This window comes from Bos indicus x Bos taurus, chromosome 3 (assembly GCF_003369695.1).
Source record: "Bos indicus x Bos taurus breed Angus x Brahman F1 hybrid chromosome 3, Bos_hybrid_MaternalHap_v2.0, whole genome shotgun sequence".
NCBI lineage: Eukaryota > Metazoa > Chordata > Mammalia > Artiodactyla > Bovidae > Bos > Bos indicus x Bos taurus.
In genome coordinates, this window is record NC_040078.1 from 31,505,950 (window position 1) to 31,529,455 (window position 23,506).

A 23,506-nucleotide genomic window follows, 5' to 3' on the forward strand; every position below is an offset into this window, starting at 1 on the left:
GCCTGGAGAATCCCATGGACGGAGGAGCCTGGTAGGCTGCAGTCAATGGGATCGCCAAGAGTTGGACACGACTGAGCGACTTCACTTTCACTTTTCACTTTCATGCTTTGGAGAAGGAAATGGCAACCCACTCCAGTGTTCTTGCCTGGAGAATCCCAGGGACGGGGGAGTCTGGCGGGCTGCCGTCTATGGGGTCGCACAGAGTCGGACACGACTGAAGCGACTTAGCAGCAGCAGAAGGCTCCGTGAAGCATCACTAAGGAGTTAGAGCCAAACGGAAAGTTATTCTCAGAGGGGTGTCCCGCCTCCTCATCTCCGCCTCTGTTCCCATCCCTTCGCCTTTCCCCCTTTTCCTCATCCACCTCTTGTAGGTGAACAGTCTAAAGTGTCTGTACTCCCCTTGCACCAATGAACTGGATGCCCGTATACCTTCTTCCTTCCATTTCTTTCCTACATGAGGGCTAGCATACTGTGGATAGTCTTGTCTTTGCCTTTTAGCTTGACAGTGTGTTCAACAGGAAGTCAGAAAGCTCAGCAACAGTATGCTGGGCTCAGCTTCCATCTTCAGGATGAGGGCTGGGGTTGGCCCTGGATACAGACCCACACCCCACAACACACTCACACTTTGGTTAAAACAAAATGAACCCCTAGTATCATGACCTTCCTTGACTGGGCACGTGCCCTGCCATGGCCATCTCCCTGTCACGGTCCAGCATGCCAAACCCAGGTCTCATTGGATCTTTGTCATCCTATTAAGTGAAGGAAGAGACCCAAGACCCCATGTTGGGTGTGTGTGCGTGTTAAGTTGCTTCAGTTATGTCTGACTCTTTGTGGCCCTATGGACTGTAGCCCACCAGGCTCCTCTGTCCATGGGGATTTTCCAGGCAAGAATACTGAAGTGGGTTGCCATGCCCTCCTCCAGGGGATCTTCCCAACCCAGGGATCAAACCTTCATCCTTTACCTCTCCTGCATTGGCAGGGGGGTTTCTTTAACACTAGCGCCACCTGAGAAGCCCCCAGACCCCATGTTACTGGAGGAGAAATTGAGGCTCAGAGGTGTTTTTGTATCATTTACTGGATCACATGATGAGTCAGCATGGAGTCAAGCTGAGACTCTTGTTTCTTTGTTACACTTGGGTGCAGTCTGTGATGCTTTGTGGAGATCCTTTACTGGGTTGGGGGTGGAGCCCCAGCCCACAGCTGAGTACCAGAGCAGGTAGGCAAGGGCCCCCAGAACAAGGTGGGCAGGAACCCAAAGCCCTTCGCTCAGGTCTGTGGCTGGTAGATTTCAAGGCTCATCTGCTTGGTCACTGATTCAGTTATCTCTGCCACTAGCACTCACCCAGCTGCTGGCAGCCTGTGCCTTCCTGCAGAGAAACCTGAGTGGTGCTTTCTACCTACGGATGGAGAATGCCAGTTTAGGTGCCCCGTTAAACAGTGGAGGCCCTCTGCCCCTGATATGTTTGGGTTCAGCTGTCAGTGGAGGCAGAGAGAGGATGAGACCCTCTTTCACGGTCCGCCCACCCTGCCCCAGCATCCATTGACTACTAACGTGGGGAGCACTCCTGTTTGTTGTCACCTCGGCTTTCAAGCTTATCTGCTGTGAATCCAAAACCCAAGCCTAACACAACTCACTGTTTAAAAAAAAAAAAAAAAACAGTGAATTGCATCAAATCACCTCTCTTTGTCCCGCATTCCGGCAGCCTTTCTAAATCTGCCTACCTAATTAGCTTCTTCTCTTAACCCAAAATATGATTAAATCTGTATTAAAAATATCTGTGCAGAGTAGGATCAGACACACCTGAGCGTTTTCTAAATTTAGCAAAGGACAATAGGCTCTGGGTTACTTTAATTGGGTGCGGGATTGCTGCAGGAATACATTTTAATTTGGATTTCCAGAGCGTTTCTCTCTGTCTCCTGCCTTTAAATTGCGTAGCAGAGGAAGGGGGAGCATAATGGGGCCCGTTCATAACTGCCCTCCCTCCCGACTTATCTCAGAGCTGAATGAACAATGTGCGGCTGGGGGAGGAGGGGACCGGCGGGAGAGGGCTGTTCCTGTCTGCTTAGCTCCAGAGCTCGGCTATGACAGGTAGCCAGGCGCAAGCTGATGGGCCAGGCTCTGCAGGGAGAGGCACCTCTGGGATGCCAGCAGCATCTTCTTTGTCACCCTGCTTTCCCTGGGAGACCCCAATAGTTCCCCTTGCTTTCTGGTGCCGATGGGAGAAGGCACTCGCTCTGAGCTAGGTAGCCATGCAATTGGGACAGGCACTAGACATGAGCCATTTCAACCATGATGTGCATCTCCAAGGCACCCTGCCAGTTCCTGTGCTGAAAGATGAAATAATGCAGCTGTGGTAATCATAATGATGGTGCCACCCCGCCCCCCACTTGCCACCCCCCCCAACCAGGAGATGCCGAGGCGGGCTGCTTACAATGGGCTAGAATGACTTCCCTGATTGTACCTATCACTGTCCATTGTTGAGGAAAGAAAGAGGCCTGGGAGTCCCAGCATCTGGAAACCACTGGGGTGTAGTCAGTCTTGCTCCATGAGAGCCCTGTACTGAGGAGCTGGGGGGTTGGAACCCAGTGAGAACCGGGAGGAGGCCTGACTGCCTAGAGACCAGGGGTGGGCAAGGTTGGGGAATGGTTTGGCTTCCTCTTAGGGTTCTCCACTCCCCGCTGGAATTCTTACACCAGGTGCTTGCAACTGATTTTCAATTTGCAAAGCAAAACAAATTTGCATTAATCGGAAAAATCCACAGGAAAGACTATTTAGATTTTAATGCAGCTGCCGGGAGCCTGTTGGATTCCAAGATCGCAGAAGGCTCTGTTAACCCTGATGCCATCACAGGCTTGTTATCTCTCCTCTGAATCAGTCTCGTCTGTGAGCTGAGCTTTCCTCCCCTGGCCCCAGGCTGTGTGCTTCTCCCCCTGACCCCCCAGCACTGGAAGCCAGAGAGGGAAAGCTGCTACAGCCCGCTGTGACATTGCTCCCAGGAAGAGCTGTGTAGGGAGTATCATGAGGTTTATGGGGGGCAGCCCTGAGCCTAGGGGCCAGGACACTCAGCAGGGCCTGTGAGCAAGATTCAGCCCCTCTTCTGAGAAGTTTCCCCTTACAGCAATGGTATTCCCAGCTGGCCCCTGCCTGCTGCCTGCTCTGCCTGGGGGCTTCCTGCTCCATGTCTGCACATGCCATCCAGACAGTGAGAATTCATCTCACCCTCAATCAGGGCGGTGAATTTGTCCCTGGACCAGTCGTGGCATGCCTTTTCTAGCCATAGGGGAGTGGACCCCCTCAACCTGCTCACTGCTTGGAGACAGTTTCACCGCTGCTGCTCTCCAGGAAGGCTGAGCTTTAAGCACCGACTATTCCGTGTGTCTGTGCAATAGAGAAGGTACCTGGGGAGAGGCTGTCCTGGAGATCTTTAAGGGCAGGGGGATCCCAGCCAGCTGAGCCTCAGGGGGAGGAGACAGGCATCCTGGGCTCCATCACCTGGGCATCATAAGCCCCTCCCACTGGGCCGTTCATTCAATTACCTGTTACCTGTTGAGCTTCTATGTGATGGGCACTATTCTAGTCACCAAAAAAAGTAGAATAAAATTCCTACCCTCATGGAGCTTATATTCTAGGAAGAGTTGAAAACCTAGAGATACATAAGCAAAAAAAAAAAAATCCATTCAGGTGGTGGTCAGAGCTGGATGGAGGAAACTAAAGTTGGATTAGATGGAAGAGAGAGGTAGGGGTCTGGCAGTCTTCCATGTGGCAGGCAGGAAAGGCCCCTTGAGAGGAAGCAGTAATTAGTAAAAAGTGAGGGGGTAAGCCATGCAGGTGTCTGGGAGGAGGAACATTCCCGGCAGAGGGGGCAGAAGTGCAATCAGGACCAGGCCTGGGTTGTCTGAGCATCATCAGTGAGGCCAGTGTGGTTAGAGAGAGGGAGGAAGGGAAGTCAGGAAGGTAAGAGGGACTGGGTCACGTAGGTCACCATATGTCCCCATGGTCTGGCCTCGACATTCCTGCTGTAGTGCTTAGAGCACTATTATAATTTCTGGCTCACTGTGTCTCTCTTCTGATGAACTTTTGCTCCCCTAGGGCAGAGGTATCATTTATATCTGCATCTCTGGTACCCAGCACAGTGCCTGGCATTTGGTAAGCGTTCATTGTATGTTTGCTGGATAGATGGATGAGGGGAGGGAAAGGAGGAAAGGGAAAGAGGGCGAAATGAACATAGGCGCTGCTGTCCACATTTCACCCTGGAAAGTCTGCCCCAGTGTTCTCTCCCTCTGCTCACTGGGAAGAAGTGACCCTACCTGTCATTGAATCCGCCACACTGCACAACACTGGCTGCCAATCCCACTCCAGCCCTGCTCTCAGTACTTCTGTGACCTCTCGCCTAAAGCGGGAAGAATGCCCATTTCAGGGATGGGTTTCTGAGAGCAGGTGATCAAGTGTTGCACCCTTCCTGTGGATGTGGGTTCCTGTGGGTGGAAATGCCGAGGTCTGGAGGCAAGACCCAGAGTGAGAGCAGAATCAGCAGCCTTCCACAGTGGAGACAGAGGGAAGAGGCACCCAACCCAACCTCCACAGCCTGTGGGCTCCCTTGCAGCCCCACTGTAGAAGACTGCCCATCCCGTCGGTCCTCCATGACTCCTGAGGAGGGGAGAGTCCTCGGAAGTGTTGGAACTGACTGCAGGAATGGGAAAAGTCCTGGTGGCTGGCCTGAGGTCTGAGGTCAGAGGTCAGAAGGCCTGAGAGCTGAGGAGTGCTATTTAGAACTGTGAATGCTTCCAGTTCTAATTGGAATGCTGTTTCCTTGCTCTTCTTCCCTGCCTGTTGATAATTCTAACAATAGGCAAAAATAAGAAGACACTTCAGAGTCTATGGAGCTCCGTCTCCTGGTTCCCAGAATCAGAGACCCTGCAGGTGTCTTCTAAAAACACTTCTTAGAATCTAGTCTGGTTCCTGAAATGTCCATACTCTTGGCAGAGACCAAAACTCTGGAAGAGGAAGGAAGTCAGCTTTGGAGCCACTTTGAATCTTTGGGCTCAAAATACTTGGCTGTTTGCTTTGGCTGCCTAGCAAAGAAGAGTGTAAGGCCAATCTGGCAGCCAGCAGGTTGATATTAAGAGATTATGCTGTGAGCTGACCTAAGAGAGCAGGCTTTGGAATCGGATACACCTGGCCCTGGGTCTGTGCGCTAGCATCGCTAGCTGTGTGACTGAGGGCATCACCTAACCTCTCTGGGCCTCGGGGCCCTTAGAGGAAAATGGGAAGATAATGACAGTTTCTATCCCAAAGAGGTATTGTGACAATTAAATAAGAAAATAGACATAAAGCACTTAGTGTAATAACCAGCCTACAGTACCTGCTGCTAAGTCTGCCTTCAGTAAGTACTCACTAAATGCTATTTGTTGCTTTTGAGGAAGTATAAATGGAGTGAAGGGAGATGCATGTTTGGAAAAGAGGAGCTGGAGGGGGAGGAGACCAGGCATCTTCCAGACGGAACACTTCCTAAAGCAGGTCAGCTCTCAAGAATTAGAGCGAACACTGTTCTTGGCCAGGGTGATGATCCAGTGGTGAGCCTGCATCAGCCCCCAGTGATGAACAGGACTCAGAGAGGCTGCTTCTGTCTCCAGGGCACCTTCCTCCTAGAGCAGCAGAGGGAAAGCCGAGCATCGGAAGGACTGGGGCCTTGTCCAGGTCTGGCCTGGCTGGCCAAGCCCCTGCCCCACTCATTTTTCTTTTTGGGAGAATGAGGTGAGTAGACTGACTGGTTTCCCAGGTCCCCCCAGGGCTCTCCCTGGGCCTTTACCACCTGTGCAGGTAACAAAAGATCAGGCTCTGGACCACACACATCTGGTTTTGAACCCAGACCTGCTACTTCCCAGCTGTCTGACCATGAATGAATTATTTGCCTCATCTTTAAAAAAGAAAGGTCTTGAAGTTTAAATAATATAATGTATGAAAAAGTGAGAAGTGAAAGTGTTAGTCGCTCAGTCGTATCCAACTCTTTGTGACCCCACAGACTGTAGCCCACCAGGCTTCTCTGTCTGTGGGATTCTCCAGGCAAGAATACTGGAGTGGGTTGCCATTCCTTCTCCAGGGGATCTTCCTGACCCAGGGATTGAACCCGGTCTCCTGCATTGCAGACAGATTCTTTAGTATCAAGTGCTAAACAGTGTCTGTTGTCTGGCTTATAACTGCTCAGCAGATTGTAACTTTTACAACTACCCCTACTCCTGTTACTCTTGTTATTGTTTATGCACCATCACAGAGCAGTGGGACCCACCCGAATGTCCCCCTGCCGCAACTCATTTTAGGGAACTTTCTGCTATGGGAACCACAAATTGGAGACAGGTCGCTCAAGAACCATTTGGTATTGACATTAAATAAAATTCACTGCAGAGTTACCCTAATACATTCTTAATAGTATGCATAATTGTTTCAGAGTTACACAATAATTAGACATTAATGGTAAGCTAGGCATGTAAATGAAAATAATTAGTATATGTAATAATTAGGCAAAGAAGGCATTTTTGTGATCAGCTGGGAGGAGGGAAGGTATTAGAATTGGAGACAAGGATAAGACAGGCAGAAGGATGTCCAGGCCCTGTCCTTTTCATCCCAAATGAGGAGGATACTTCCTTTTTTCAGATCATATCCAGGCCAAACCCCGTTAGCCACCCCTGCCTGCCTCAGGTTCTAATATGAGGCTCTGACAAACCACCCAGCCAGGCACTCTGCAAACCCTGGACTTTATGACGAGAGAAGAACACAACTCATTGACCCTGAGAGTCTCTGGGTGCCCAGGTGGGAAGGGACTCCTTTCTCTATTAGGAGAGTCAGTGCCTGGAACTTTCAGCAGGTCTCTTGAATGAATGAAGGCATGCTTAGAAACGCCTTTGAGTGAGATGTTTGCAACTGCGAAGTAATGGAAAGAAAGGGAAGTTGGAGCTGTGAGAGGAGCTAGCAGTGAAACTTTGGGAGGCTTGGGAGCAAAGAGATGAGGAGTGTGGGTCCTGAAACTAGACCTCTTGAGCTTAATTCCCTAATTAGCTGTGCCTCACTTTTCTGCCCTATAAACTGGAGACAGTTAGACTGTGATATGGGTTAAATGACTTAATGTAGTTAATACATGTAAAGTGCTCAGCCCAGGGCAGGGTACATGTCAGCACTAAATAACGCCATTTATTAGTGATTTTTATGGCCTTTTCTATAAACGTGGGTGTCTTCCCTGAAACTTAGCAGTGGACATGTGGAGACCTTGGTGGAGAGAAGGGACCAGGAGTTGGATGTCTCCCATTCATCCTTTCTTTCAACGAGCACACGTTTACATTACTGAGCATCTCACATGCCAGGCCATATCCCAGGAGCTAGCAATCCAGCAGGGAACAAGACAGGCAAGGTCCCTGCCCTCTTACAGCTTACAATACAGGAGGGGGAGATAGTTAATAAACGTGAATCAAATACACAGTGTATCAGTGCTAAGTGCCATGGAGAAAAATTAAACAGGGAGAGGGATTAAGAAGAGCTGGGTGTGAGCACTAGGGGTACCAAGCTAGACAAAAGGACAGGGAATGTCATAATCTTTATGCATCTGCATATATATGTGTGTGTGTGTGTGTGCATGTTTACTATGTGGATTCTCCATGAGACTGTTTCAAATCCCAGGCCCCTGGAAGCCGCTTTCTCCCCGTGGCCCAGCCTGAGTTTGCTGGGGAATGCGTTGTACTGCTCCAGGGACTTACAGATGGAAAACCAGTGCCAAGCCACCAGCCCAAGGTCACATAGCTTGTGACTGAGCAAGTATTGGGCAGATCACCCGTGTAAAGCTAAGGAAACACATTTGTGAAATGATAATTGTTGACGTTGTGGGAGTGCTTACTGGTCAAAGATCTGGTACACTAATAAGTGCATTGCTCCAGTTTTACTTCCTTTAAGGCAGGTGTTCCTATCCCTTTTGCAGATGATGAAACAGAGACCCAGCGAGGTTTACTGACCTTCCAAAGGTCACACAGTAAGAACCTGTGTCTGCTGGTGTCTGACTCCAGAGTCTCCCCTATTTACCACTAAAACTGCTGGTTAAAAAAAAGCAAGCAAGCCACTGTGATGTCTCCAGTGTAAAATGAGGAATCGGAGTGAGTAATGTATGTAGTGGGTAAGAGCACAGGGTCTGAATTCATATTCCCAGGACTTAAATCCTGACCCACCCACTTACTGACTCAGTGACCTTGAGCGAGCTTCAGAGCCTCTCGGTGCCTCCTCTATGCTGTAGGGGAAGTAATAGCAACTCATCATGCTGCTGCGTGAGCTTTGAATGAGTTAACCCCTATAAAAGCTCTCGGCACCGTGCCCTGCACAGAGTAAGCCTGGTGTGTGTCAGCTGTTATTATCAAGACACGTAGTCAAGACTTTCGGTGCCTAGTCCCTCCTTCTGGTGACATAGCCAACTGACCTGTTGGAGGAGTGTGGGATGAGCCCAGGCAGGGGAAGGGTGGCCTGGCCGGGGTTTTCTCTGCTGGGGGCCCCTTATACAGGCTGGATCTGGGTCTGCAATCTGGTCTCCGGACTATGGTTGAAGCACCCCCTCTTGAGCAGGTGGGCCCTCCAGCCTCCCGTTCTGAGCACCAGAACATCACTGAGACCCCTAGTTTGAAGCCTGCCACTGTGAAGGGTGAGACAGCTTCATCCCCCAGAGCGACCAGCCAACACTGCCAGAGCTGAGACGCTGTGTGCAACTGCTCTTGTTCCCCACATCTCAGTATCCGGCACGCTGTGGGCACACATTCTGTGGGTGCCAAATGCCAGTGCAGCGAGGGAAGGGCTTGTACAACCTAAGTAGCAAGGGGCATGGGCCTGGAAGTGAGGCTGGTCAGTGCCTTCCTTGCTCTGAATCAAGGGGGCATTTGATGTGAGGTCTGAAGCATCACCTGAACCTTTCATGCTGACTCTGGACATGTAGGGTGGTCCAGGATGTGGAGACAAGATCAGTGAAGGTCTCGGTTTCAAGAAACCTGACCTGCCTCCGTGTACCTCTGCCTCGGAAGTGTTCAGGTGCCAAGTGCATCTGTGTGCCGGGTCTGGCTCCTCTCCCAGTAGGAGACAACGGTCAGGAAAGAAGATACTGTTGTCCCTCTCAGGGTCATGGCCAGAAAAAATATGTTTTCCCCTCCAGGGAAATCAAAGAGTCAGGTGCAAGGGAGCCTGTGTCAGGGAGGAAGACAGGTCAGGCTGTTATTTCTCAAGTGCATGGTGTCCTGAAATAGCTCAGAGCCATGGCAGCCCAGCTTTTCCTCCTAAACTGAGATGGTCTGAGGGCACCCTTGCCCTGGCTCTCTGGGCTGGCAGAGTCCTCACAGGGTGACATTTTCTAAGCACAGGAGGCTCTTGGCTGCTCTCCTGGGATGACTGGGCCACTGGGCAGCAGCCCCAGGGCTGAGCTTCCAGCCAGAGGCTTGGTTTCCTACACACATGTTAACAGGCAGAAAGGAAAATCTCTGGTGCTGAAGTGTGAACTGGCAATGCTTTTGGACAATCGGTGCAGCCTGATTGAACTCTGGTCTCCACCTATCTTAACTGACTGATCCACAGGGCCTAATGTTTCCCAGAATCTTCCGTGCTCCCTAAGCATCACATTTATTGCTTCATGATAGCACTTAGCACGCACTATTGTAATTATTTGTTTATATGTCCATAATCCTCTCTTCTAGGCAGCCAGCTCCACAGAGGGAGGTGCTTATGTTATTCACCTCTGTTTCTACAGCCCCAGGCTCACTGCCAGGCACTTGGGGCTTGGTGACTGTTTGTGGAACAGGTGTGGGAGCAGGGAAGGACGAAGGGAGGGAGGCGGGGTGCACAGCCCTCCGTGGTCAGGGAACCATTTCCAGTGACTTCCCACCTGCCACTTGAAGCTTGGTTAGGGCTATGCTGGTGGTCCTTGCCTATGGACGTGTCCCAGCAACAGCTCATGAATCCCTCTGTGGTTTGAAATCTTGAACTCTGGGCCTCTGCCTCGCAGCCCCAGAGCTCTGAAGCATCTGTGAGGTCTGAAGCATCACCTGAACCTTTCATGCTGACTCTGGACATGTGGGGTGGCCCAGAATGTGGAGACAAGATCAGTGAAGGTACGAGCACTACCCAGTGGTCCTCATAGCAGCACCTCCGCCCCTCACTGCCTTCAGGAGGAGGAGCAGAGTAAGGAGGGGGCATGTACCCACCTGCGAAACAAGCCCAGCATCCCCACTGAGGAGTTCGGAGCTTCTGAGGAGGTATTAAGGCCCCCACTGGTTTTTCACTGACACAGAAAACATGCACAGCCTCTTTCACTGGAAGTACAGAAATACGTTTCCAAGATATTGACCCAGGTGTTATAGCGCCGGAGATTAGAATCCTGGATATGAAAGTGGACAGGTCACACACACACACACACACACACACACACACACACACTCACTCCCACCAACCTGGCCACCCAGCTTGGATGCCAGCTGAGGGCTGATGACACATCAAGATCCTGGCCTGGAAGCTTCAGTTGGATGGCCGCCTGGAGTTTGTTGGAGAATCAGAGGAAGGCAGCCTGGGAGGGCAGGGCTCAGAAAGAGGGAAGAATATGGAACGATCTGGGGGAGTGGTCAGGGCGGCGCATCCTAACTTTAAAGGACTCAGCCTTTAAAGTTGGAATCTGTGGAATCAGATGGTGGTGCCTGGGCTGGGACAGGAAGCAGACAGAAAACCACCTTGGAACATACACTGAGTGTTTGACATCAGGTTTGGCTTCACGCGCCCACATCTATCCCCCTGAGACCACTCTGCCGGCTGCCATGTTGGTTCTCAAGACGGGCTCTGGGCCAGAGGTCTGGGGAGTCCTGGAGCCTTGATTCTTGGGATGGCTGAGCTTTAAGGGGACCTAGAGGCCATACATTCTAACCCCTTATCCTGCCGGTGGGGAAACTGAGGTTGAGAGGTCAGGCAGTTTCTTAGTGGTCACCTAGTTAATGTGGGCAGGGCCTGATTGGAGCCAGGCCTGTTGACTTGTGGTCCCTATTTCATTCGGGGATGATCAGACCTGAGTGTGTGCCTATCTAAGATATAAGCCTTAAAGATAAGGCCATTACCTCTGTCTCTGTTTCTTACAGAGGAGACACTGAATAAGCATTGATTGAATACTTTACATCACTATCTCATTGAATCCTCACAATTTCCATATAAAACAGGGATTGTGCTTCTCTATAGATGAGAAAATTGTAGTTCCGAGAGGTCAGGTAACTTGCCTGAAGCCACATAGCTTCTAAGAGCTAAAAACAGAACTTACAGCCAGATCTGACTTCAGAGCCAAAATGTATCTAGCAAATTCTTCCTGTATGCCTGCTGGATACTGTTTTGAGTCCTTGTATGTTCCAGCTTAACTAATGCTCCTAACCGTCCATAAGATAAATGCTGTTATTATCCCCCTGTGGCTCAGATGGTAAAGAATCCACCTGCAATGTAGGAGCTCTCTGGGTTCAGTCCCCGGGTTTGGGAGATCCCCTGGAGGAGGGCATGGCAACCCACTCCAGTATTCTGGAGAATCCCCATGGACAGAGGAGCCTGGTGGGCTACATTCCGTGGGGTCAGTGGCAAAGAGTGAGATACAACTGAGTGACTAAGCACAGCACAAAGGCACAGAGATACTTAAGTATCTTTGTTACAAAGATACAAAGTTAAGTATCTTTGCCAAAATCATACAGCCAATAACCTAGACTTTCTGACTCAGAAGAACTCACTGTTAGTAGTGTTCTACATACACTCAGCAAACATTTGTTGGATGAATGAATAGAAGTACTGAATAACTGCTGTGGAATCTTCAACTGAGCTCTTAGCACAGTGGTGGGTGGCGGGGCTGGCTGGTCAGCATAATCTCTCCTCTCCCAGCCACCACATCACCTCTCCTCAAAACACAAATTGAAAACCACTTAGCTGTGCTGGAACTGGCTGGAATCTCAATTTTACTTGACCTCAAGGCAGAGACTCAAGGCTGTTCTTCCTTTCCTCCTGCCAGTGCCACCCTGCTCATGAATTAAAGATGCCGCCTGTGGCCATGGCTTCGTAATGGCATCACCTCCTCTGTGTTCATCTCCGGCAAATTAGGGCTGCCTAGAAGCACTTTGGGGCTTCAAGGCAACAAATAGTTGGAGACAGAAATGTCTACAGAATGAGTTTTCCAGCTGCCTTGAGACCAGAACACCCATGGCTGTTGCAGTAACTTAAATTTTTTTTTAATCATTGCTTACCCACAGCACTTTCCCGCTATCATGACCACCATAAAACCTTATATTTAGGCATCTACATTATCTCTCCAGGAGCTCAGAGCCCTGGTTTATCCTGTTGATCATCCTAACAGCTCTGGAAGAGGCAAAACAAGGATGCTCTTTTAGGTCTAATGCAAGAAGGAAAAGCCAGCTCTGAAAATAAACAGTAACTCCTCCTATCCAAGGCCTCAGACACTTTAGGGAGTTGATGGTGCCATAGACAGAAAACATCACTGGGAACATTTGGGAGACATGTACTCCTCTGAATCTTTACGTTGCCATTAACCAGCTGTGTTACCTTGGGCAAGTCACTCACCCTCTCTGGACTTCAGTATAGTGAGAAGTTAAGACTAAAGTGATTTCTTCATTAATATGTGGCAGATATGAGTGGTGAGGAGCATTTTAATCAGAAACTGGGGCTTGAATTCTCACTGTGCCATCTCCTGCCTGTGTGGCCTTGAACAGTGTTCCATACTTGGCTTATCAGAACCCAAGTGCAAACCGAGGAAACAGAGGGGGATTTAATGGAGGGACCTGGTGACCAGGTGATGGAGAGGGAGGAGCCAGACTGGGCCAGAGGTAACCAGAGATTACCAGGAAGCCACCACTCTTGGAGGGAGGCTGTACGGGAGCCCTTGGCTTCAGCACAGGGAGGTTGTGGTGCCCTATCTGCGGAGCACATAGCAGAGGAGGAAGAGAGAAATACCCTGACTCCTGGCTTCCTCTCACCCTCTAGTCTCCTGCCAGGGCCTCCCATTGGCTGAATCCAGCTGGAAACCAGTTGATACAGGATGCAAGGCATGGCTCTGAGGGCCAAAAGGTATAGGACTGGCATGCTCTCCTTGCCCAAGTTTCTTCACCTGTAAAATGACCTACCTCACTGTGTTGTTGGGAGGATTACATGAGATAATGCATGTCAAGTCCTGGATGATTTATGTTAACAATCAGTTGATGAGAACTCTATTATTAAGAGTTCATTCCTTCATAATTGACTCCCTGGAGAAGGAAATGGCAGTCTACTCCAATATTCTTGCCTGAAAAATCCCATGGACAGAGGAACCTGGTGGGTCGAAGTCCATGGGGTCACAAGAGTTGGACACAACTGAGTGATTAAACCACCACCCTTGTAATTGACTAGGCGTGTGTGGTGTGTGTGTGTGTGTGTGTGTGTGTGCTGAGTGCTACACGTCCCATGGCAGAGGTTGTATTTTCAGAATCAAATCTTTTTGGGGCAACTTTGGGAAAGATCTTTCATTCATTCAATAAACTAAGTAACGGAGCCTGTGCTAGGCCCAAGGGAGACAGAGATGAATAAATTAAATATGAACCAGGTATAAACTGTGGATTAAATGGTAGTTTTTTGCAGTCAAATGATTTTTATTATTAATGTTTAAATTATTAGCAAGATGAAGGAGTTTATCCAAAGAGACCCAGACCGCAGTTCATGTTTCCCAGCTCTCCTGCTTACCTTTTCTTTGTTCTTCTCCTTTTAGGCCACACAGCTCCTAACTTCCCCACCTTGTCTGCTCTCTGGCTTGATGAGCTCTGAGCGTCAAGCCTGAGTTTGTCCTGAATGGTTCTTTCATGCATGGTTTGTTCTGTTTGTTCCCCGAAGATTGATTCCACACCCTTCTCAGCCTGCTCTGTGCCCTGGGCTGCACCTCCCCCCCCCACACCCCATGCTTCCTTGACACGTGGCATCCAGTTAAGTTACTACCCAGACCAGGAGGGCTGCAGGTGGGAGCACAGAGAGGTTGGGATATTCCCTCTGCTTCCTCACTGCTCTGGGCACCACTCCACGATTAGTGCGTGTACCAGGCAGCCCCTGCTCAGCTCAGCCAGAGCTCAGCTCTGCATGCTTGCTCCCCTGTCCCTTCAGTTCAGTTCAGTTCAGTCGCTCAGTCGTGTCCGACTCTTTGCGACCCCATGAATCGAAGCACGCCAGGCCTCCCTGTCCATCACCAACTCCCAGCGTTCACTCAGACTCACGTCCATCGAGTCAGTGATGCCATCCAGCCATCTCATCCTCTGTCGTCCCCTTCTCCTGCCCCCAATCCCTCCCAGCATCAGAGTCTTTTCCAATGAGTCAGCTCTTCGCATGAGGTGGCCAAAGTACTGGAGTTTCAGCTTTAGCATCATTCCTTCCAAAGAAATCCCAGGACTGATCTCCTTCAGAATGGACTGGTTGGATCTCCTTGCAGTCCAAGGGACTCTCAAGAGTCTTCTCCAACACCACAGTTCAAAAGCATCAATTCTTCGGCGCTCAGCCTTCTTCACAGTCCAACTCTCACATCCATACATGACCACTGGAAAAACCATAGCCTTGACTAGATGGACTTTTGTTGGCAAAGTAACGTCTCTGCTTTTGAATATGCTATCTAGGTTGGTCATAACTTTCCTTCCAAGGAGTAAGCGTCTTTTAATTTCATGGCTGCAGTCACCATCTGCAGTGATATTGGAGCCCCAAAAAATAAAGTCTGACACTGTTTCCACTGTTTCCCCATCTATTTCCCATGAAGTGATGGGACGGGATGCCATGATCTTCATTTTCTGAATGTTGAGGTTTAAGCCAACTTTTTCACTCTCCACTTTCACTTTCATCAAGAGGCTTTTTAGTTCTTCTTCACTTTCTGCCATAAGGGTGGTGTCATCTGCATATCTGAGGTGATTGATATTTCTCCCGGCAATCTTGATTCCAGCTTGTGCTTCTTCCAGTCCAGCGTTTCTCATGAGGTACTCTGCATATAAGTTAAATAAGCAGGGTGACAATATACAGCCTTGATGTACTCCTTTTCCTATTTGGAACCAGTCTGTTGTTCCATGTCCGGTTCTAACTGTTGCTTCCTGACCTGCGTATAGGTTTCTCAAGAGGCAGATCAGGTGGTCTGGTATTCCCATCTCTTTCAGAATTTTCCACAGTTTATTGTGATCCACACAGTCAAAGGCTTTGGCATAGTCAATAAATACCCGCTGTCCCTTGGCCCTGGGAATAGTGACAGCCTCTGGCCATTGCTAGTCCCCAAGTACCTCAGCATCCCTTGTTGGTCCAAGTAATCCTGCCCTTAACTCTGTAAATGGTTTTTTAATCAGAGTCTCTGGAACCAGGTGAGATGGGGTCTGGTACCTGCCTAGTCCTCACTGAGCTCCTTTGAATGATCTTGAGGATATGTTGTGTTTTAATGGTAGGGATGAAGGGCTTCCCAAGTGGCACTAGTGGTAAAGAACCTGCCTGCCAATGCAGGAGATGTAAGAGATGTGGGTTCAATCCCTGGGTTGGGAAGACCCCCTGGTGAAGGTAATGGCAACCCACTCCAGTATTCTTGCCTGGAGAATCCCATGGACAGAGGAGGCTGGCAGGCTATGGTCCATGGGGTCACAAAGAGTCAGACATGACTGAAGTGCCTTAGCACCAATGCACGCATGGAGGCCTTTGTGCCATAGGGCTGTAATACAAAGGAAGTCTTTAAAAAAATAAAAGCAAATACCAGGGAAATTTTTTTTAGCTGTAGCCTTGGGCAACTTACTCAATCCATCTGAGCCTGTTTCCTCAATTGGTTCACAGCATTAAGAATAAGAATAGAGATAAGAAGATGATAAGACTCCTCACATCGTGGAGTCATGATAAAGGCTGAACAAGAAATAAATGAGACAGCTTGTGAAGAGCACTCAGCAGAGTGGCATAGAGCAGGAGCTTAGTCGTGTTAGTTTTCCCTTGTTCCTGGGGACATGGATCCTGTCTTTTCCCTCCTGGAATTCTGACTGCTGGGTATGTGAACGCGGGGCCTGGCAATGAGTCGGCATCATCAACATGCAGGCTTTGGGGAATAAAGGTGCTTAGATAAGAAGATGCTTTCCAGTCTCCCTCCTGGGGCCAGAAGAAGGATGGGGTCAGAATCAGAGGTGTCTGGACTGTGACCTCTCCCCTAGATGAGGAGCCCTGGGATAGAAGTGCCAGGACAGCCACATGTGGTCACAAAGACAGAAGGGTCTGCTGCCTGGGAGGGGGTCGGGGCACACACACAGCTGCAGGTGGCAATGGGGTGGGTCTTCCGTGTGAGGATGGAGTGGCAGAGGGCACCGATGCATGGGAGTCAAGTAGGAGTTGCCAAGCAGAACACACCAGCCCCAAACAGGACCCACTCGGGGGGCTCCAATGGCCCCTCCAGCTCACACTTGGGCTGGGGTGTTCAGCAACCAGAGACTGTTTCAGAAACAGGAGAGGGAAGAGGAGGGAGCGCCCAGCACGGGTAGGCTCGAGCGCTGCCAAGCAAGCTGGTACTGGAATTATTTGCAGTCCATATGCCAATTTGCTTTGTCATTGCCTGGCTATTTTTAGAAGCCACTGGCGTATCTAGGAAACCAGAATCTGTTGACTGTGTTTCTTCAGTGTGGGGAGTGTGATTATTTCCCAGAGATGCTGAAGGAATGTGTGAGGTCGGGCAGTGGGAAGACGACCTCTCCTCCCCTCACCAGCCCCTGTCTCCCTCCCCACCCCCCCACCTCTCACAAGTGCAGATAGTGCCCACGCAGCTGCACAGGCTGCCCTTTCCCAGGGTCTGTTATTGCCCACGGTTATGAGTCCAGGCCCAGGTGACCTTTCCCAGATGGAGCACCGAAGGGGAGCAAAGGCCTCTGCCTTTGTTCCCAGTTGGCAGGGGTGGCGGGGCCCTCTGCTCCCTCACGCTCCCCGGAGCGTCACATCGGCATCGGTCCAGTGGCCTGGGGGCAGAGCTGTCCTCTCGGTTCCCTGCTCCCAAGAAGGAGTGGGAAGCAGAGAGAGGGGATGGTGGTATAGACCCACCCTGAGCACCTCATTTGAACCTTGAAATATTCTCCATCACCCTCCATTCAGGGTGGCTCCTTCAAGGCAGTGTCATTCAGACACTGCCTACATTCCAGGGCAACGAGTGGCTCTTGTTTCAAATCCATTTGTGTCCTAACAGTTCAAAGATGCCATCTCAGGAGGCAGAGGGCACCAGCTCTGGCTGGGTTAATCCTTCCACAAGACTGTGGCGACGGGGACTCCAGCATAGGTTTGACTAGAAGAACTTTAAGCTGTGAGACTGTACTTGATAATGTGTCAATATTCCCAGCCCGCTCCAGGGACATCGTCTAACCAGGATGAGAGCCACTGTGGTGAGTGACAAAATGAGACACTTGGAATAAAATCTAAACCTTTACTGTGGCCTTCCAGGCCTCGTCTGATGAGACCCCCGCCTCCTCTCCTAACCCATCCCCTCCCATGTCCCCTGGTTCTCCAGGCTTTAGCCCCTCTGGCCTCTCTCTTGTCCTTGTACACGACAGTCTCATTCTTGCCTCAGGTCCTTTGCTCTGGCAGTTGCTTCTGCTTTCCCCAGATTGGTACAGGGCTGCCTCTTCTCCTCATTCAGGTCTTGTCCATCATTCAGGCAAATATCACATCCTTGGAGAAGTCATCCCTGAGCACCACCCACCAGTGAGCCCACCATCAGCCTGTATTTGGCCCATTGCCCTCTTTTACTTAATTCGTAGCACCTAGTGTTGTGCTAAGTCACTTCAGTCGTGTCCAACTCTGTGCGACCCCATAGACGGCCGCCCACCAGGCTCCCCCGTCCCTGGGATTCTCCAGGCAAGAACACTGGAGTGGGTTGCCATTTCCTTCTCCAATGCGAGAAAGTGAAGTCGCTCGGTCGTGTCCGACTCTGTGACTCCATGAACTGTAGCCCACCAGGCTCCTCTGTCCATGGGATTCTCCAGGCAAGAATACTGGAATGGGTTGCTATGCCCTTCTCCCCTGTCATTCCCTACACTTATCTTATTCATTATCTATACATTCATCTACTGTCTGTCTCCCCCATCTAATGCAAGAATATTGAGGGCAAAGGATCTGTTTTGTTTACTGTTCCCTCCCCTGCATCTATCTGAAACAGTGCCCACACTTAGGGGCTGTTCAGGAAATTTTTGATGAATGAATGAATGGGGCCTTATGGTCCAGTGATTCCTTGAGCTCCAGCTCGGGGGCTAGTGCTGCTCAACATTAGATGCTCCCATTTGGTTGATCATCTCTCCTACCTTAGACAGCTTCCCTTTCCACCCTTCAGCTGCCCTTCCCCGGTGATGCCTTCTGCACATACAGCCACTTGAAATGCAAAAACCATTTTAACATGAGGTGGCAAAATCTTGAGGGTATAACCCATCCACAGAAAAATAATCTCAGGACTCCAGTAAACCTGTTGTGTCCCAGACCAGCCTTCTCATAAACGTGCCACCCGGGTTTATCAACACTCAGACACCCTCTGCAGCAGCAGAAAGCACCCTGTGATGTGGCTTGTCAGGCAGAAAGGAAGGAAGGAGGTGCAGTGGTCTGTCTCTGGTTTTCTCCACCTCGGTTTTCAGCTCCCTCATCCTTAAGAGGAAGAGGATTCACCTGCCATGTCCCTTCCCAAGGTCATTAAAGGATTAAATAAGACTTTGCGTCCCACAACTTCCCTGGTGGCTCAGACAGTAAAGAATCTGCTTGTAATGCAGGAGACCCCAGTTTGAACCCTGGGTCAGGAAGATCTCTGGAGAAGGAAATGGTAACACACTCCAGTATTCTTACCTGGAGAATTCCATAGACAGAGCCTAGTGGGCTGGTCCATGGGGTGGCAAAGAGTTGTACATGTCTGAGCAACTAACACTTTTGCATCCCAGAGGCCTTTGTGAAGAGAAACACCAGTATGAGGGCTCCTCTCTTCCCTCTCCTGCAGGGACCTCCCCAGCCCCCCACGTGTGTGTGTCTGCTGCCTCCGAGGCAACCAGGCATTTTCTCACAACCCCTCCTTCAACCAGGTTAGACCCCATCATCTGGCCTCAGTTCTGCTCTGTCATCATTTGAATTAACAATAACAGTGAACATTTACTGAGCATTTCTTAGGTGCCAGGAGCTATTCTAAGCACTCTGCATAGATTAACTCAATCATGACAACTTCCCTAGGAAGTGGGTACTTTTATGTAGATGAGCCTGCAGTCTGTGAATAAAGACAGTGTTATTTCATTTCCAGTTTAGTTGCTTTTGTATTTCTTGTTCTCGCCTTATTGTACTTAGCTTGGACTTTCAATACAGTGTTGAATGAAGCATTGAATAGAAATGGTGAAAGCAGACATCCTTGCCTTGTTACAGTTTAAGGACATCCAGTCTTCCGCATTAAGACCAGGATCCAGTCTTTCACAGTTAAGTATGATGTTACTGTAGGTTTCTTATAGGTGCTTTTTTTTTTTTCCCCCAGTTGAGGACATTTGCTGAGAGTTTTAAAAAAATCATAAATGGGTATTATGTTAAAAGTTCTTTATGTACCTATTGAGATGATCATATGGGCTTCCTTTTTTAGTCTATTGATATGGTGAATTACACTGAAGAGTTTGTATAGAATTGATATTATTTCTTTCCCAAATGTTTGGTAGAATTTGTCAGTGAAGCCATCTGTACCTGAAATTTTATTTGTGTGAATATTTTAAATTAAGAACTTGATTTATTTAATAGATATAAAAGTCTATTCAGTTTATCTTTTTCTTCTTAACTGAGTTTTGAGAATCTGTTAGTTGATGTCTTTCAAGGAATTTTTCTATTTCATCTAAATTTTTTAATTTGGGGGCATGAAGTTATTTATAATATTCTCGTATCTTTTCCAAGTATGCAGAAGCTATAGTAACGTTCAGTCTTTTGGGCCTAATATTGATGATTTCTTTTAGTCCTCATCAGTCTGATGTTTTTTCAATTATATTCATCTTTGTAAAGAAAGAGCTTTTAGTTTCATGCAAACTATTTTTGCTATTGTTTTCTATTTCATTGATTTATGTTCTTTTCTTTACTGTTTTCTTTTTTCTGTTTACTTTGGTTTTAATTGTCTGTTTTCCCTCTAGATTCTTATGTGGAAGCTTAGATCAGATCATTAATTTGAGACTTTTCTCTCTTTTTTTTTTAAGCATAAACATTTAATGTTATAAGTTTCCCTCTAAGCACTGCTTTAGCTACTGCATACCACAGTTTGGTGTGTTGTGTTCATTTTTATTCAGTTCAGAATTTTCTAATTTCCCTTATGATTTTTTTTCTTTGGCCTATGGGTTATTTAGAAGTGTATTGTTTAATTTCCTAATATTTGAAGATTTTCATTCTTAAGTTTCTAGTTTAATTCTATTATGCCAAGGAAAAGACTTTCTATGATTTCAGTCCTTTACAGTATATTGAGGTTTGTTTTGGGGCCCGGAATATGGTCTGTCTTGGTAAGTTGTGTGCGTGTATCTGAAGGCAGTGTGTATTGTGCTGTCATTGGGTGGAGTGTTCTAAATTACGTCTAAATTAAGGTTGATGGGATTTAGTCTTTTACATCCCTACTGACTTTCTCTACTTTTTCTATCAATTACTGAGAGAAGAATGTTTTAATTTCCAATTACAGTAGAGGATTTATCTATTTCACCTTTTATGTATCAATTTTTGCTTTTATCATCTATTTTGAAGGGTTGTTATATCGTTTTGATGAATTTACTCTATTATCATTATAAAGGATCCCTCTTTATCTCTGGTAATAGTCCCTGTTCTAAAGTCTACTTTGTGTGATCTCATCACCCCAGTTTTGTTTTGATCAGTGTTTGCTTGGTATATTTTTTCTATCCTTTTACCTTTAACCAACCTGTGTCTTCATGTTTAACCTGTGTTTCTTATAGATAGCACACAGTTGTCTTGATTTTTTTAATCCAATATGACAGTCTCTGTTTTTTAATGAAAGTTTGTAGACCATTTTTATTTGACGTAATTATTGATTTGGTTGAATTTCAATATGGTATCTTGCTATTTATTTTCTAATTGTCCCATCTGTACTTCATTTCTGTTTTCTTCTTTCTCTGCCTTATTATGTATTAATTGAGTACTTTTATGATTCCATTTTATCTCCAGTGCTGGTTTACTAGCCATATCGCTGTTTTATTTTTAGTAATTGCTTTATGGTTTATAATATATTTTATTGTAAATATAAATAGATTTTATTGATTTTAACATATCAAAGTCTATCTTAAAATAATATACCACCTGACATATAGTGTAAAGAATCTTATGGCTCTGTATTTGATTTTCTGACCCTTGTCCTTTGTGATGTCATTGCCATACATTTTACTTCTACATTTTATAAATTCCGTAATACAGTGAAAAATTTTTGCTCTAAACAGGCAAAATTTTTAAAGAGATTTCAAGATGAGCAAAAATGTATTTCAATTTACCCACATATGTACTATCCTCAGTGCTTTTCATTCCCTTGTGCAGATCCAAATTTCCCTCCAGTATCATTTTCATTTATCCTGAGGAACTTCCTTTAACATTTCTTATAGGCAGGATTGCTGGCAATGAATTGGCTCGGCTTTAATCTGAAAAGCATTTATTCTGCTTTCATTTTGAAGGATATTTTTGCTGAATATAAAATTCTAGGTTGACAGTTTTTCTTTTCAGTGCTTACAGTTGTCACTGTCTTCTTGTTTGCATCTCCATGACAAGAGGTCTGCTACTTTGCCTTTATTATTCTCTTTATCATTGGTTTTCAGCATTGTGGTTATGCTGTGCCTTGGTGTAGTTTTTTTGTTTGTTTGTTGTTTTTTTACATGTACTCTGCTGTGAGATCAATGAGCCTCTTGGATCAGTGAGTTTACAGGTTGCATGACATTTAAAAATTTTTTGACCAGTTCTTCAAATATTTTTTCTGTACTCCCTTTCTTTCTGGAGGGATTCTATTTACATATATGTTAGATGGCATCACTGACTCGATGGACATGAGTCTGAGTGAACTCCGGGAGTTGGTGATGGACAGAGAGGCCTGGCATGCTGCGATTCATGGGGTCGCAAAGAGTCAGACACGACTGAGCGACTGATCTGATCTGATAGATCACTTAATGTTGTCCTATGGGTCACTGATGTTATGTTCTTTTTTTTTTTTAGTCATTTTTCTCTCTTTGCTTTATTTTGGATAATTTATATTGCTATGTCTTCAAATTCACTGACTTTCTGATGTGTCTGGCTGTTAATCTCATTAATTATATTTTTCATTTTAGTATTGTATTTTTTCATTTTTAGGAATTTCATTGTGTCATTTTTATATCTTCCAATTTTATCCTCAGCATGTTCATATTTTCTTAAACATTCCTAAGCATGTGCAGTACATTTGTTAGAGTCGTTTTAATATTCTTGTATGCTATTTCATCATCTCTGTCATTTCTGAGTCATTTTCTGCTGATCAGTTTTTCTCCTGGTTATTGATCATTTTTTCTGCTTTTTTGGTTGCCTGAGATTTTAATGGCTTGTTTATTAGTTTCCAGACATTGTGAATTTTACTTCATTGAGTGATTCTTTTCTTTTCTTTTTGTGTTCTTTAAATGGTGTTGGACTTTATTCTGGCGTGTAGTTTAGTCACTTGTGATCAGTTTGATCCTTCCAAAGCTTGTTTTTAAACTCTCTTAGGAGCTCAGTTGGTAAAGAATCAGCCTGCAATGCAGAAGACCCTGGTTCAGTTCCTGGGTTGGGAAGATCTGCTGGTGAAGGGCTAGGCTACCCATTCCAGTATTCTTGCACTTCCCTTGTGGCTCAGCTGGTAAAGAATCCACTTGCAATGCAGGAGACCTGGTTTCAATCCCTGGACTGGGAAGATCCCCCGGAGAAGGGAAAAGCAACCCACTCCAGTATTCTGGTCTGGAGAATTCCACGGACTGTTTATATAGTCCATGGGGTCACAAAGAGTCGGACACGAATGAGCGACTTTCCCTTGTACTTCACTTAGGATGAGTCCAGAGCTCACCACTTTCTGAGGACCCTATCCAACACCTTGTGCATTTATTAAATGGTCTGTTCACTCTAACTCGTGGAAACACAAACACTATCCAGCCCCATTCAGCTGGAAATTGTTTGGCCTGATTTTTTTGTGATGATTCTTTCCCTAGCCTCATGGAGTTTGAGTCCCTGCATGTGCAAGTCAGTATTTAGCCCAAGATTTAAGAGGATCCTTTTCATATTTCTAGAGCTCTTTCTGCTTGGAAAGCTCTAGCTGCCTCAGTCTCCTTAGACTCTGAGAGACTGGCCTCTGTCTGGGTTCCCATTCCCTGGACTGCAACCTAAGAATTGCATTCAGGCAGTGAGGTGGGGAAATTATAGCCCTAACCCCACCCCTGTTTGGTTCTTTTCTCTCAGAGAATCCTGTACTGCCTGTTGCCCAATGTCTGAAATTAT

At 47.3% G+C, this 23,506-nt stretch overlaps 1 protein-coding gene across 2 annotated transcripts in view; it reads left to right on the plus strand.

Annotated features, from left to right (window-relative positions):
- KCND3 (potassium voltage-gated channel subfamily D member 3) overlaps nucleotides 1–23,506 on the plus strand; it is a 231,635-nt gene that overhangs the window by 55,796 nt on the left and 152,333 nt on the right. The window lies entirely within an intron of this gene.